The following is a 14,003-nucleotide window of genomic DNA, read 5'->3' on the forward strand; positions in this document are numbered from 1 at the left end:
CCTGAGAAAAAAAATTCAGACACAGGATAAGATGGGCAGATGGTCTCAAGAAACTCCTGGTCAAGAGAACAAACCGTGCTTTTTAAGCTATGCAAAATCCGCACAGCTGATCCGTACTCTCAACTGACATACTGTGGGGTCTTGTGGCGTAGCGGCAGAGTGCTCGACTCTTAACCTAGAGGTCCTGGGTTCGTTTATAGCTAGCCATGTCCTGTGCACGTGCCGCATTCATTGCTAAGTTCAAGTCTACTGGTTGGCAGGTCCTCGTTGGTCTCTTTGTCGCAGGTCATTGGTTTCGTCGTCGCATTGTTGTTGGGTCAGGTGAGCATTGGTAATCCATTATAATAACATAATACACCTTCTTATAATCGTGTAAAAGGCCTCAAGATTAGTCAATTCCGTCCAGCTCACAATTGAAAGTAGTCCGTTAAGACGGAATGGACTAATCTCGAGGCCTTTTACACGATTACGAGAAGGTGTATTCAATATTATGCAATCTACTGTACACTGCAGGCAGGTGGTTTTTGCAGCTCTCATTTTTTTCTTTATTAATATTCACGATGTTACATTAAAAAGAGGTACATAGTTGACATACATGTACAATCGTGTGGGATGATACATAACAATCAAGGACAGTTTTTTTAAAGGTAACGTTATCTGGGGATTGTCTATATATAATGATATCACATAAAAAGTTCTCATTGTTCATTGTGTTCTACTTCTATAATTTGATTTAGTCTGTGTTTGAAAATTGAGAGTTTTGGTTTGCAGTTTGTTATGAAACATGTGTATATACAATATTTAGCGGTAAGAAGACAGTGTGCAAGTGCACTAATATGGCTAGGGTTATCAATTATACCATAAATAATCATCTTCTCGTCTACGATTAGGTCTTGTTTGGTACATCGTTTCCACCAGTAACAGAACTCTTTCCAAAAGTTGTTTGCTTCTTTACAATGCAAAAATAAATGGTTTGCAGCTCTCATAGTCAGTTGACAAAAAAGGTTAAACAAACAGAATACAAAATCACCTTCTGATTAAACTAAAGCAGCTAGAAGTTTTCCTTTTAGTCTAGTCAAACAAATGCATGGCCTAATTATATATAGTTGCAAAAGTCTTTTACCACTGCGTTTACTTTGCTAGATAATGCCTTGCACTTCAGCTACTTTCTGCCTCGCAAACCATTTGTTGCTATAATGCAGGACAATAAACTTCAAGTGTGCTAGAACGTGCTTTGTCAAGATCGTATATCGGGATATTTATTGGGTTAGGGCATTTTTTAGAATTTTTATTCCAACAGTTCATGACCAAACATAGCGACGGCACACTCAAGTTATATCAACTTATCCTATGGCACCACCAACACAGGGTACAAATACAGGACAGGACAATATTCATTTTTACTTGAGTTAAGTGAGGAAAGTCGTGTAAAGTGTCTTTCCCAAGGACAAAAGATCGGTGGCATGTCAGGAATCAAACTCCAGGTTCCGAGTCGAGCACTCGCCACTGCGCCACACGACCCCACGCTAAAGGCATAGGTTAGCGTATTAGTATTAGGCTAATTTATCTAGGTTCGAATTCAAGCTTATGCCTTTTTCTTTCTTTACAATTTTCTTACGATGTTTGCGTATGTGTTGATATGGACATTGTTGACATTGATTTTCATACGTTTTAAATGCTTTGCCACTCAAAAACAGTATGAAATGATCTGATATGTCATGGATTGCTTTAAATGTCCATAACCGTTTACGAGACGGAAAAGTGTAGTTCATTACATGTATAAACGGGTCATTGCTTTATGTGTCTGTTTTTACCTCCAACGACCTTAGCGGCCCGATCGATGAGTTAAAATATACTCCAACCAGCGAAATCTTTAGGTTTGCACTTTTTCCGTCTTTAACGCTTTTTTAATTTTTTTTTTCTCTAAAGGGGACAAGTACAGCTAGTTCGGGTTGAGGAGGGTCAGCTGTTAGGACATCCAGTCCACCCAAACCTTTAATCAATCATCAAGTGTACAGAAGAATCAAGACAACCGTAAGAGACGAAGACTGCTTCGTAATTAGTGGTGAGAATATCTTTATTATAAAGTTTTACATAAAAAGGCAGTACCGCTGTTTTACATGTTATTGACAGGCGCAATCAGAATGGATGTATAAACTTTATTTCTGGACAGTTGTACATGGTGCAATGTATGGCAACAGTGAAAATGTGATCAGATTTTGGTTGCATTTAACAGAAAAAAACAAACTATATTTTCCGAATTGTTATAGAGCAGATGTACAGGGAATACCCGATTACTATATTCGCCGTTTTTGCTTCCCCGTGATTCATAGCGCAACGTTGTTAAAATTCCAATGTTGCACCACTGGCTGTGTTTCCAGTGATTTTAATTCGTTCACATTTAAAGTCCTTCGCAAAACCAGTAATGGCGAGACGGCATCTTTATAGACTTTAAGTGCCATGGCTAATGATGCACTCTAATTTTGCACTCGTCTAAAATATTAGCAGACGATCGGAAAACACCTTATTCTAGAGTGAAAACCTCCTGAAATAAAAAAAAACATCATTCAGACAAGGATAAGATGGACTGACAAGAAAATCCTCGTCAAAAGAACAAACCATGCCTTTGAAGATGCCAAAAATCTATGCAAAAACCACACAGCTTGAAGTACCCTAAACTGTACTCTCAAGTGACATACTATGCGTGGTCTATAGGCAATCGGGTGAAAAGGTGAGAGGGGAAACTCCAGTCAGCGAGTGATCCTTATCAAGATTCCGGTGCACTTCCCCTTTCGGGGGTTCAATTTTTTTCCCGTCCGTTTATAGCTAGCCGTGTCCTGTGCCGCATTCATTGTTAAGTTCAAATCTACTCGTTGGCAGGTCTCGTTGGTTTCTTCGTCGCAGGCTCTTGGTTTGGTCGTCGCATTGTTGTTGGGTCAGGTGAGCGTTGGTAATTTATTATGATAACATAGTGGTTTACTTGAATGCACTAACGGGCTACTTTCAATTGTAAGCTGGGTGGTATGGACTAATGTCGAGGACTTTGATAATTTGACTTTTCAACAATTTTGAGAAGGTGTATTTAATATACTGTTGATCCGATCTTTTGTACACTGCAGGTAGGTGGTTTTTCAGATGTCATAATCGGTTGACAAAAAGATAAACAGCTAAGAATACAAAACGGTTGATAAATTTCGTTTATGAGGTGCGATTTTCTGAAATATGTTTGGGTAAATGATTAAAGCAACTAAAAGTTTTCCATTTTTTGGGTCTAGCAAATGCATGTTCTAAATGTATATATAGTCTTTTACACCGTGTTTACTTTGCTGTATCTATTAAAACAATAGTCATAGATACCAGTGGAGGTTGTACAAGATTATGGCAGAACCTCTGTGACGTCCGCACGTGTGTTTAATTTATCGCATAGAACACGGCGACGCAGAATGTCTTGCACTCCATCTATTGTCTGTCTCGTAAACAGTTTGTTGCTACAATGCAGGACAATAAACTTTAAGTGCGCTAGAACGTGCTTTGTCAATATTGTATATCGGAATATGTATGTTGTTAGCGTATTAGTATTAGGCTAATTTATCTAGGTTCGAATTCAAGCTTATGCCTTTTTCTTTCTTTACAATTTTCTTACGATGTTTGCGTACGTGTTGATATGGACATTGTTGACATTGATTTTCATACGTTTTAAATGCTTTGCCACTCAAAAACAGTATGAAATGATCTGATATGTCATGGATCGCTTTAAATGTCCATAACCGTTTACGAGACGGAAAAGTGTAGTTCATTACATGTATAAACGGGCCATTGCTTTATGTGTCTGTTTTTACCTCCAACGACCTTAGCGGCCCGATCGATGAGTTAAAATATACTCCAACCAGCGAAATATTTAGGTTTGCACTTTTTCCGTCTTTAACGCTTTTTTCATTTTTTTTTTCTCTAAAGGGGACAAGTACAGCTAGTTCGGGTTGAGGAGGGTTAGCTGTTAGGACATCCAGTCCACCCAAACCTTTAATCAATCATCAAGTGTACAGAAGAATCAAGACAACCGTAAGAGACGAAGACTGCTTCGTAATTAGTGGTGAGAATATCTTTATTATAACGTTTTACATAAAAAGGCAGTACCGCTGTTTTACATGTTATTGACAGGCGCAATCAGAATGGATGTATAAACTTCATTTCTGGACAGTTGTACATGGTGCAATGTATGGCAACAGTGAAAACGTGATCAGATTTTGGTTGCATTTAACAGAAAAAAAAACAATATTTTCCGAATTGTTATAGAGCAGATGTACAGGGAATACCCGATTACTATATTCGCCGTTTTTACTTCCCCGTGATTCATAGCGCAACGTTGTAAAAATGTCAAGGTTGCACCACTCGCTGTGTTTCCAGTGCTTTTAATTCGTTCACATTTAAAGTCCTTCGCAAAACCAGTAATGGCGAGACGGCAACTATATAGACTTTAAGTGCCATGGCTAATGATGCACTCTAATTTTGCACTTGTCTAAAATATTAGCAGACGATCGGAAAACACCTTATTCTCGAGTTGAAACCTCCTAAAAAAAGGAAAAACATTCAGACAAGGATAAGATGGACTGACAAGAAAATCCTGGTCAAAAGAACAAACCGTGCCTTTGAAGATGCCAAAAAGCTATGCAAAAACCACACAGCTTGGAGAACCCTGATACGTACTCTCAAGTGACATACCGCGTGTGGTCTATAGGCAATCGGGTGAAAAGGTGAGAGGGGAAACTCCAGTCAGCGAGTGATCCTTATCAAGATTCCGGTGCACTTCCCCTTTCGGGGGGTCAAAGTTTCTTCGTCCGTTTATAGCTAGCCGTGTCCTGTGCCGCATTCATTGTTAAGTTCAAATCTACTCGTTAGCAGGTCCTGGTTGGTTTCTTCGTCGCAGGTTCTTGGTTTGGTCGTCGCATTGTTGTTGGGTAAGGTGAGCGTTGGATATTTATTATGATAACATAGTACTTTACTTGAATGCACTAACGGGCTACTTTCAATTGTAAGTTGGACGGTATGGACTAATCTAGAGGACTTTCAATTTGATAATTTGACTTTTCCACAATTATGAGAAGGTGTATTTAATATACTGTTGATCCGATCTTTTGTACACTGCAGGTAGGTGGTTTTTCAGATGTCATAGTCAGTTGACAAAAAGATAAACAGCTAAGAATACACCCGGTTCAAACATTTTGTTCATGAGGTGCAATTTTCTGAAATATTTTTGGGTGAATGATTAAAGCAACTAAAGCTTTCCTTTTAGTTTGGTCTAGCAAATGCATGTTTTAAATGTATATATGGTCTTTTACACCGTGTTTACTTTGCTGTATCTATTAAAACAATAGTCATAGATACCAGTGGAGGTTGTACAAGATTATGGCAGAACCTCTGTGACGTCCGCACGTGTGTCTTATAGCATTGAACAGGGCAACGCAGAATGCCTTGCACTTCAGCTACTTTCTGTCTCGTAAACAGTTTGTTGCTATAATGCAGGACAATAAACTTCAAGTGCGCTTACAATTTTCTTACGATGCTTGCGTACGTGTTGATATGGACATTGTTGACATTGATTTTCATACGTTTTAAATGCTTTGCCACTCAAAAACAGTATGAAATGATCTGATATGTCATGGATCGCTTTAAATGTCCATAACCGTTTACGAGACGGAAAAGTGTAGCTCATTACATGTATATACGGGCCATTGCTTTATGTGTCTGTTTTTACCTCCAATGACCTTAGCGGCCCGATCGATGAGTTAAAATATACCTCAACCAGCGAAATCTTTAGGTTTGCACTTTTTCCGTCTTTAACGCTTTTTTCATTTTTTTTTCTCTAAAGGGGACAAGTACAGCTAGTTCGGGTTGAGGAGGGTCAGCTGTTAGGACATCCAGTCCACCCAAACCTTTAATCAATCATCAAGTGTACAGAAGAATCAAGACAACCGTAAGAGACGAAGACTGCTTCGTAATTAGTGGTGAGAATATTTTTATTATAAAGTTTCACATAAAAAGGCAGTACCGCTGTTTTACATGTTATTGACAGGCGCAATCAGAATGGATGTATAAACTTTATTGCTGGACAGTTGTACATGGTGCAATGTATGGCAACAGTGAAAATGTGATCAGATATTTGTTGCATTTAACAGGAAAAAAACAACAATATTTTAGAACTGTAATTGAGCAGATGTACCCGATAACTATATTCGCCGTTTTTACTTCCCCGTGATTCATAGCGCAACGTTGTAAAAATGTCAAGGTTGCACCACTGGCTGTGTTTCCAGTGATTTTAATTTGTTCACATTTAAAGTCCTTCCCAAAACCAGTAATGGCGAGACGGCAGCTTAATAGACTTTAAGTGCCATGGCTAATGATGCACTCTAATTTTGCACTTGTCTAAAATATTAGCAGACGATCGGAAAACACCTTATTCTCGAGTTGAAACCTCCTGAAAAAAAGGAAAACATTCAGACAAGGATAAGATGGACTGACAAGAAAATCCTGGTCAAAAGAACAAACCGTGCCTTTGAAGATGCCAAAAAGCTATGCAAAAACCACATAGCTTGGAGAAACCTGATACGTACTCTCAAGTGACATACCGCGTGTGGTCTATAGGCAATCGGGTGAAAAGGTGAGAGGGGAAACTCCAGTCAGCGAGTGATCCTTATCAAGATTCCGCTGCACTTCCCCTTTCGGGGGGTCAAAGTTTCTTCGTCCGTTTATAGCTAGCCGTGTCCTGTGCCGCATTCATTGTTAAGTTCAAATCTACTCGTTAGCAGGTCTCGTTGGTTTCTTCGTCGCAGGTTCTTGGTTTGGTCGTCGCATTGTTGTTGGGTCAGGTGACCGTTGGATATTTATTATGATAACATAGTACTTTACTTGAATGCACTAACGGGCTACTTTCAATTGTAAGCTGGGTGGTATGGACTAATCTCGAGGACTTTGATAATTTGACTTTTCCACAATTATGAGAAGGTGTATTTAATATACTGTTGATCCGATCTTTTGTACACTGCTGGCAGGTGGTTTTTCAGATGTCATAGTCAGTTGACAAAAAGATAAACAGCTAAGAATACAAAACGGTTTATAAATTTTGTTTATGAGGTGCAATTTTCTAAAATATTTTTGGGCGAATGATTAAAGCAACTAAAACTTTCCTTTTAGTTTGGTCTAGCAAATGCATGTTCTAAATGTATATATGGTCTTTTGCCACTGCGTTTACTTCGCTGTATCTAAACAATAGTCATAGATAAAAGTGGAGGTTGTACAAGATCATGTCAGAACCTCTGTAACGTCCGCAGGTGTTTTATAGCATAGAACAGGGCAAAGTAGAATGCCTTGCACTTCAGCTACTTTCTGTCTCGTAAACAGTTTGTTGCTATAATGCAGGACAATAAACTTCAAGTGCGCTAGAATGTGCATTGTCAAGATCGTATATCGGGATATGTATGGGGTAAGCGCATTAATATTAGGCTACTTGATCCAGGTTCGAACAAGCTTGTGTCTTTTTCCTTCTTTACAACTTTTTTCACGATGCCTGAGTACCTGTTGATATTGACATGGTTGACATTGATTTCCATTCGTTTAAAATTCTTTGCCACTAAAAAACGTTATGAAATGCTCTGGTATGGCATCCGGCATTCATTATCAGCGGCATGGCGTGGATTGCTTTAAATGTCCATGACCGTTCATGAGTCGAAAAAGTGTAGCACCTTATATACAGGTTGTAAGCACGTACAATAACTTACCCCTTACGCAACAAACGATACACGCAACCAATCACGGACAGACGTGGCGTGCAGACCACGTACTTACACCTTGCAGAACCGTGCGAGTAAAGTGCGTTAAACTTAGGAAACGTACGGACAAAAACAGAAGGTTATTTTTTTTTTCAATACACGACATTTAGAGGATAGGTATGGACAGCAAAGATGAATAGTTGGTAGGCCAGTCGGTGATATTCTCCTGTTGTATTTGGTAGCGATCGGGAGAAAAAAAATGCTGTAGGGTGAAATCGTAATTACATTGTAATATTGCGTCATGTGTATCTACGTATATAACCGTATAAAGAAAAATACGAGTTTGCGACCTGGGATGCTTTTTACTTGGGGAAGGCCTGAGTTCTAGACCTATATGACTGTGTTCTAGACCTACAAAGTAGATGACGGTATATAATTGATCTGTTTTCTTTTCCTGATTTATTTCTTACATTGGTCTCATTGTCTTCGTCAGAAGGACTATGAAATTGTCTCGCCGGAGTGTGGGGAACTGCGGATTTTGCGATATAACTCTGGAAGGCATGATTCGACGTGCATGATTTTTGACAGGCAGATGTTACCGCTGTTGAGGCCGAAGTCAAGTACGAGTTTCGGCTTCGTGGGGGGTCCGTGCGTCACGTTAGTGCACCTTTTGTGTTTGTGGCTTGTTAGCAAGATAACTCAAGTATTTGTAAAATGTTGATTATAATTCTTGGTGTGGTGCTTACTATTGTCGGGACCAAGGTTAAGTTCGTTACTGAGCTTCGTGGGGGGTTTCATTGTGACTACAGGGGGCATGTTGTTAATTTTTCTTGTGAGCAGAATAACTTTTGTATGTGTGGATGGAAGTTAATGAAATTGGATAGGCATGTTACTGTCGTGGTCTCCAAGATTGAGTTCAAAGATGAGAGTCGTGGAGGTCGTTATGTCCCCGTAATAGGACATTTTGTGTTTAGAAATCCCCCACCTACATCTGCTTGGAGACAGACGACAGCTGGATATAGCCGGGGAACCCCATAATGGGATGGGATCAAATGACGTTACATTGAGGGATTGTACTATAACTTCAGCAGGGGGAGGATAGGTTGGACATATGTCAGGTTATTTTCTTCGGCCACACCAAGTAATTGCTATGGATGACGTCCACTGGAGACCTTAAATCTAATTACCTCAAATTCAAGGCAAGCGCGCAATAAAAACACGAAGGGCCGAAAAACGAGATGCCTAGATTTGGAATATACTAACTGTAGAAGTACAAATGTTAGGACACAAAGAACACAAGAAACAAGTCTTCTATTTGTCATAAAGACAAATTAACAAAACAGCAGTAGTCACCCTGTTCTGATTCTTTCCTTTATAACATCTTCTCTTATTATATTTTGCGGCGCTGTCGTGACACTTTCAACACAGTAAGAATTTCTTGAACGTTTTTTTTTCAGTAACAGTCCAAACTCAAATGGCGTAGGGGGGGGGGGCGTAACACGGGTGACGACGCATCTGTATAATCTGCGGCAAACCGTTTCAGGGTGTTTTGTACCATAAAAATAGTACAGAGATTCTTTTGTTCTTTAGACCAAATTGATTATTAAAAAGAGTGAAGAATACGCATGTTAATTTCTCTCGAATGATGTACCTCTCACGAAGACATGAGATCTCCGACCTCTAGTTAGTAATTGAAATGTGGTTCCCTAGGTTCTACAACAATGAAGACCCTGATACTGGTACTAGGTTGGTACCGGTTGGTATTTACAATCTTTAAAATGTTATTACGTTTCCTAATCTGAGTACAAATCTGACCTGCATCTGAGTTCAAAATACATCGCAGTAAATCACCGGACCTGCTGGGTTGTCACGCTGGGCTCGGCTCGCCATTGCTTGGCGATCGATATACAGTTTTAAATATTTTTGAATCTACAAAAAATGTCTTGAATTTTACTGTTTATTTTTTGCGTGCTCAAGTTGCTCGGCCAGCAAAGCGTTTTTGGAATTAGTCCGCGAGCAATTGTGAAGCGGATTTTCGCCAGATGACCATCATAGATGCGTTCTATATAGAATTTTTAAGGCATTTGTGACATCGGAGATTGCGAAAACGTTATTGCAACAACGTACTTTTTTTATTTTTCTAAAACATTAGGTAGTAAGCCATTTTAGCTTATTGGCCGTGATTTACACTCAAGTTATTGCCGAAAGATCTGTTTTACGGACAGCTTAATGACGAACTGTACACCAAATGACGCTGGACGCTGTTAACATAGTTTTTTCTGGATCCTTTTTGTTCCTTGTTCCCACTTTCAGATGCGTTAAACGGTGTGGGCAGTTATCAATTTTTATGACAATTTAAATGGCTTTGACCTAACCAAACCTTTTCAAAGTGATTCTGAAACTCCAAAAGACCAGATATGTTAACGCAATGGATCTTTACGGCGGTCTGTCACTACGGCATTCTTTTCCATTGCTTGGCGCGTTAGGGTTACAAGATGCAGTTTTGGCTTGTTTTGAACTACCCGTAAAACATTAAAAAATTCACAAATAGTATTTAGCGGTAAATTTCGTCAAATTAAAATGACCTTATCGTCTTAACATCCTTTTAATGTTAGCTTTTTAGGTTAAATCACTGATTTTTTTTAAATTTTGCTCTGAAATACGATTATTTTCCGAGCACAAGTCATGTCATGTTTTTAGGCAAACATCGGTCAAACCTGGCTACGTACTCGTATATTACCCCAGATCCCCGATTTTTATATTTTTCGACGACTAAGAATAAGATCAAAAATCGTATTAGGAATTTTTAATTTCTGATTTTAAGTCCACCCAGCTGAATGTCACACTATCCACATTACACGCAAACGAAGACCACTTGTAACGCAGTATAGTCTTTGTTCGGTAAATCTTACGACAGTAAAATCGTACCCTTACTTGGGAGTTCACATCTCCAACGACATGCGTTGGGATGCTCACATTGCTCACGCTACTGGTAAGGCAAACAGGACCTTGGGAGTTATCCGGCGTAACTTAAGCCATTGCACATCGCAAGTCAAAAACACTTGCTATAAAGCTCTAGTGCGCCCTCAACTCGAGAACTGCGCCTCAGTGTGGGACCCCTGCACAGCTGGTGGGGTGCAGGCAGTTGAGCACGTACAACGCAGGGCAGCCCGGATGGTCATGAATGACTATGGCTGCACCAGTAGTTAGACCGAAATGTTGCAAAACCTCCAATGGCCCACTCTCGCCAACAGAAGAAGAGAGGCACGTCTGACTACAATGTTCAAAATAACTCACGGTCACATGCGCATACCCTCTGAACAATATCTTATTCCTGCACAGCGGCGCACCAGAGGTAGCCACGCCTTTAAATACAATATTATTCCTGCAACGAAAGACTGTTTCAAATTCTCATTTTTCCCACGCTCGATACGAGAGTGGAACAGTTTACCTGCCCAGGCCATACAGGCACAATCTGTGGAGGCCTTTCGGACCTCCCTACCGTGAGGTCCACGCACCCCCCCCCTCAGCGATACCCCTTACGGGGTTGTTAGAGGAACTAAAAGAAGAAGATGAAGAAGTCTAGTTTTTGTCGACATATTGGTGAAAAAATTGCATTTTTTTTTACATTTTTCTCATTGAATTACCCATAATTCGAAATTGAGGCCATTTTTCAACAATCCCTAAAACACGATTTTCGGGACAATCGTGACAGTCCTTTTTGAGCCGTAAATGGGGTATGTTTGATTGTCCATGCTTCAAGGTTTGAACGAGTTGTGCAGACATGTCATTTCGCCCAACAGTGTGCATTGTGTTATTCGTACAGGCCACTCAAAGATACGACAGTAGCTTCGCTACATGTTACATGTCCACTAGAAAATTATAGCGGACATGTACTGTCCAGGAAACTGTTTTTATCTATAGAAAAGTGTTGTTTTTTTATCTGTTGCGAGGAACTCAGGTTAAAGGGCTTGTTTTTGCGCTTTACTCTAAATGGCCGCAGGTGACCCCGAAATGGAACGCGGGTTCGATTCAAATTGCCCAGATCGAACACGATCGAACACAGTTCGGATTCCATGAAATGTGGGAACTTTGAAGCCCAGATTTGACCACCGTGCTTTTTGTCTACAAGTGGAAGCCCTCACAGCTAAAGTGTAGTTCGCTGCCCAAATGCTAGCATTTTTCGAGCAAGGAACGCGTCGTAGGTCGTTGGCCTATTCCACGTACAGGAACATAAATGCGTTCCTACCACATCGCATTTCGTCAGTATTTCATGAACCTACAAAACATGTCGTAGTCATCTACGTCGTATTTCCTCAAAATACGCGGCTGGCTAAAACTACATCATATTTATTTTAGAAAAATACGCGGATGGCTGAACAACGTCGATGGCTTAACTACGGCCGTATTAAAGTGAAGTCACCAAACCGCGATTCGGGTAACTCACATCTGGTCCACGTGCCACACGCTCCTGTGAAACCGTGTCGGATCACAATTCTCTTGAGCTACATTTATTGCTGTTTGATGATAACACGCAAGGTGGCGTGTCATCAATGTCAGAGGTCAACGACCTGCTTGCTGATGCCCCCCTCCCAGCGTATCTCGGCCGAATGTCGACGTGGTCCCGCCAGAGGCGGTGAAGCTCGCCCTAGAACGGACACATTATTTGACCATTACTGCTCTTAAAGTTGCTGCCACGTAAAAGTTTGTATTGCATATAAATAAAGAAATATCACGCCGTAATCCATGACCAGGCGAGGTTACATTGCGTTCAGACGCAAATCGCGATGCGGGAAAACCGATTCGAAACCACCTCTAGAAGTAGCTTAGGATCGAGCCGCTTTCAATGTGATTTCGGAGCGTTCAGATGGCGCCACTTGAAACCGGCTTCGGGGTAAACCACACGTAAAGCGCCTTGTGTGATGACTTCACATAAACACGGCCTACGTCGCATTTGAGATACGTCGATAACTAAACTACGTCGTAAAATACGTCTAAACACCTAAACATGTGTAATCACACCTGGACATGTGTATTCACACCTGAGCATGTGTATTCGCCCTTACTGGATGTGTATTTTCAGTGTATTCACACCTGAGCGTGTAATGGATGTGTTTTTTCACTTAGAAGTATGTTGAAACCTTTCCAGAAAATAAGTGCCTGTGTATTCGCCCTTATCAAACCTTTCTTTCTGCAGTCCAAACACCTTCTCGTTCTATGCATGGGGGATTGTGTATTGGATGATTAAATAAAATGTTTCGAAAAAATCTTACTGTGTCGGAACTGTCACCTGCTTCCATGATTAAGACGATATCTTAACCTGCGTTGAGGATTAACTCGATCCGGACTTTTTCACACCTAGTTGACACCTAACTATTGACAGAGATGTGTTTTGATACTATTGATCGACTAAAGCCCAGGAACGTGACTTGACTTTTATAATTTGAAGATGTTAACCACTTAAAATGTATTAAATTTAAAAAAGAAATAAATAAAGACATTTCTTTTTTTAAGCAGATTTAGAAGAATATACATGTTTGTCCATAATCATAATGCGGGTAATGCTAAAAATGTGAAATGAATGTTGGCGCGGTACTTCTCGCAGGGGAGATTGGAATCCAGGGGATCGGGAATCCTCCTAGGGGAGATAGGAATTCCAATTTGTCCTAGGACAAGTGGAAATTCTTTCAGGACAATCTCCAATTTTAAAAGGAGAAATTCTGATTGCATCAAAATGCTTGGGAAAATAGACTGAGTTATTTCACACCTAAACTTTCGATCAATTTCAGCATAGGTAAGTGAAAATGTAAATCAGACTTAGATATTTGCATCAGGCCATTTTGAGATGACTCAAAAACCAGTTTTTCCAGTTTGTTAGTGACTTGGGATAGTTTCCCCCTACCAAGTTAGCCTGGGTGTTATTCGATTTGTAACGTGGCACCCAGGCTAAGTCAAGGAGACAGTCTAGTAATTCACCTACAATTATAGAAATAGGCTTGTCTATGCTGAAATTGATTGAAAGTTTAGGTGTGAAATGATTCAATCTATGAGTTCTAGCCAAGCCAAGAGAGAGATGAGTTCTAGTATTTCTACTACTGAATTGGGATCTGAATATCAGGATTCCATTTTCCCCTATGGAATCTGGAATTCTACTAGGGGAGATAGTGATTCCAATCTCCCCTAGGAGGATTCCGGATCCCACTGGATTCCAATCTCCCCTGTGACACACACACACACACA

The 14,003-nt window shown here is 40.2% G+C and overlaps 1 long non-coding RNA gene across 5 annotated transcripts in view; it reads left to right on the plus strand.

The window, feature by feature from the left end:
- Nucleotides 1-300: 300 nt before the first annotated feature.
- LOC109462932 overlaps nt 301-14,003 on the plus strand; it is a 15,813-nt gene continuing 2,110 nt past the window's right edge. The window contains exons 1-6 of one of the 5 annotated variants that reach the window (XR_002139792.1): nt 301-321; nt 1,930-2,065; nt 2,881-2,940; nt 3,955-4,090; nt 5,867-6,002; nt 9,474-9,509. This is a non-coding gene — a long non-coding RNA (uncharacterized LOC109462932). Of the gene's footprint in view, nt 322-1,929; nt 2,066-2,880; nt 2,941-3,954; nt 4,091-4,899; nt 4,961-5,866; nt 6,003-6,803; nt 6,866-9,473; nt 9,510-14,003 lie in introns of those variants that run through there. The other 4 variants (XR_002139790.1, XR_002139788.1, XR_002139789.1 and 1 more) reach the window with 4 other exon arrangements.

The sequence above is a fragment of the Branchiostoma belcheri genome, unplaced genomic scaffold (assembly GCF_001625305.1).
Source record: "Branchiostoma belcheri isolate BF01 breed outbred unplaced genomic scaffold, Haploidv18h27 scaffold120, whole genome shotgun sequence".
Lineage (NCBI taxonomy): Eukaryota > Metazoa > Chordata > Leptocardii > Amphioxiformes > Branchiostomatidae > Branchiostoma > Branchiostoma belcheri.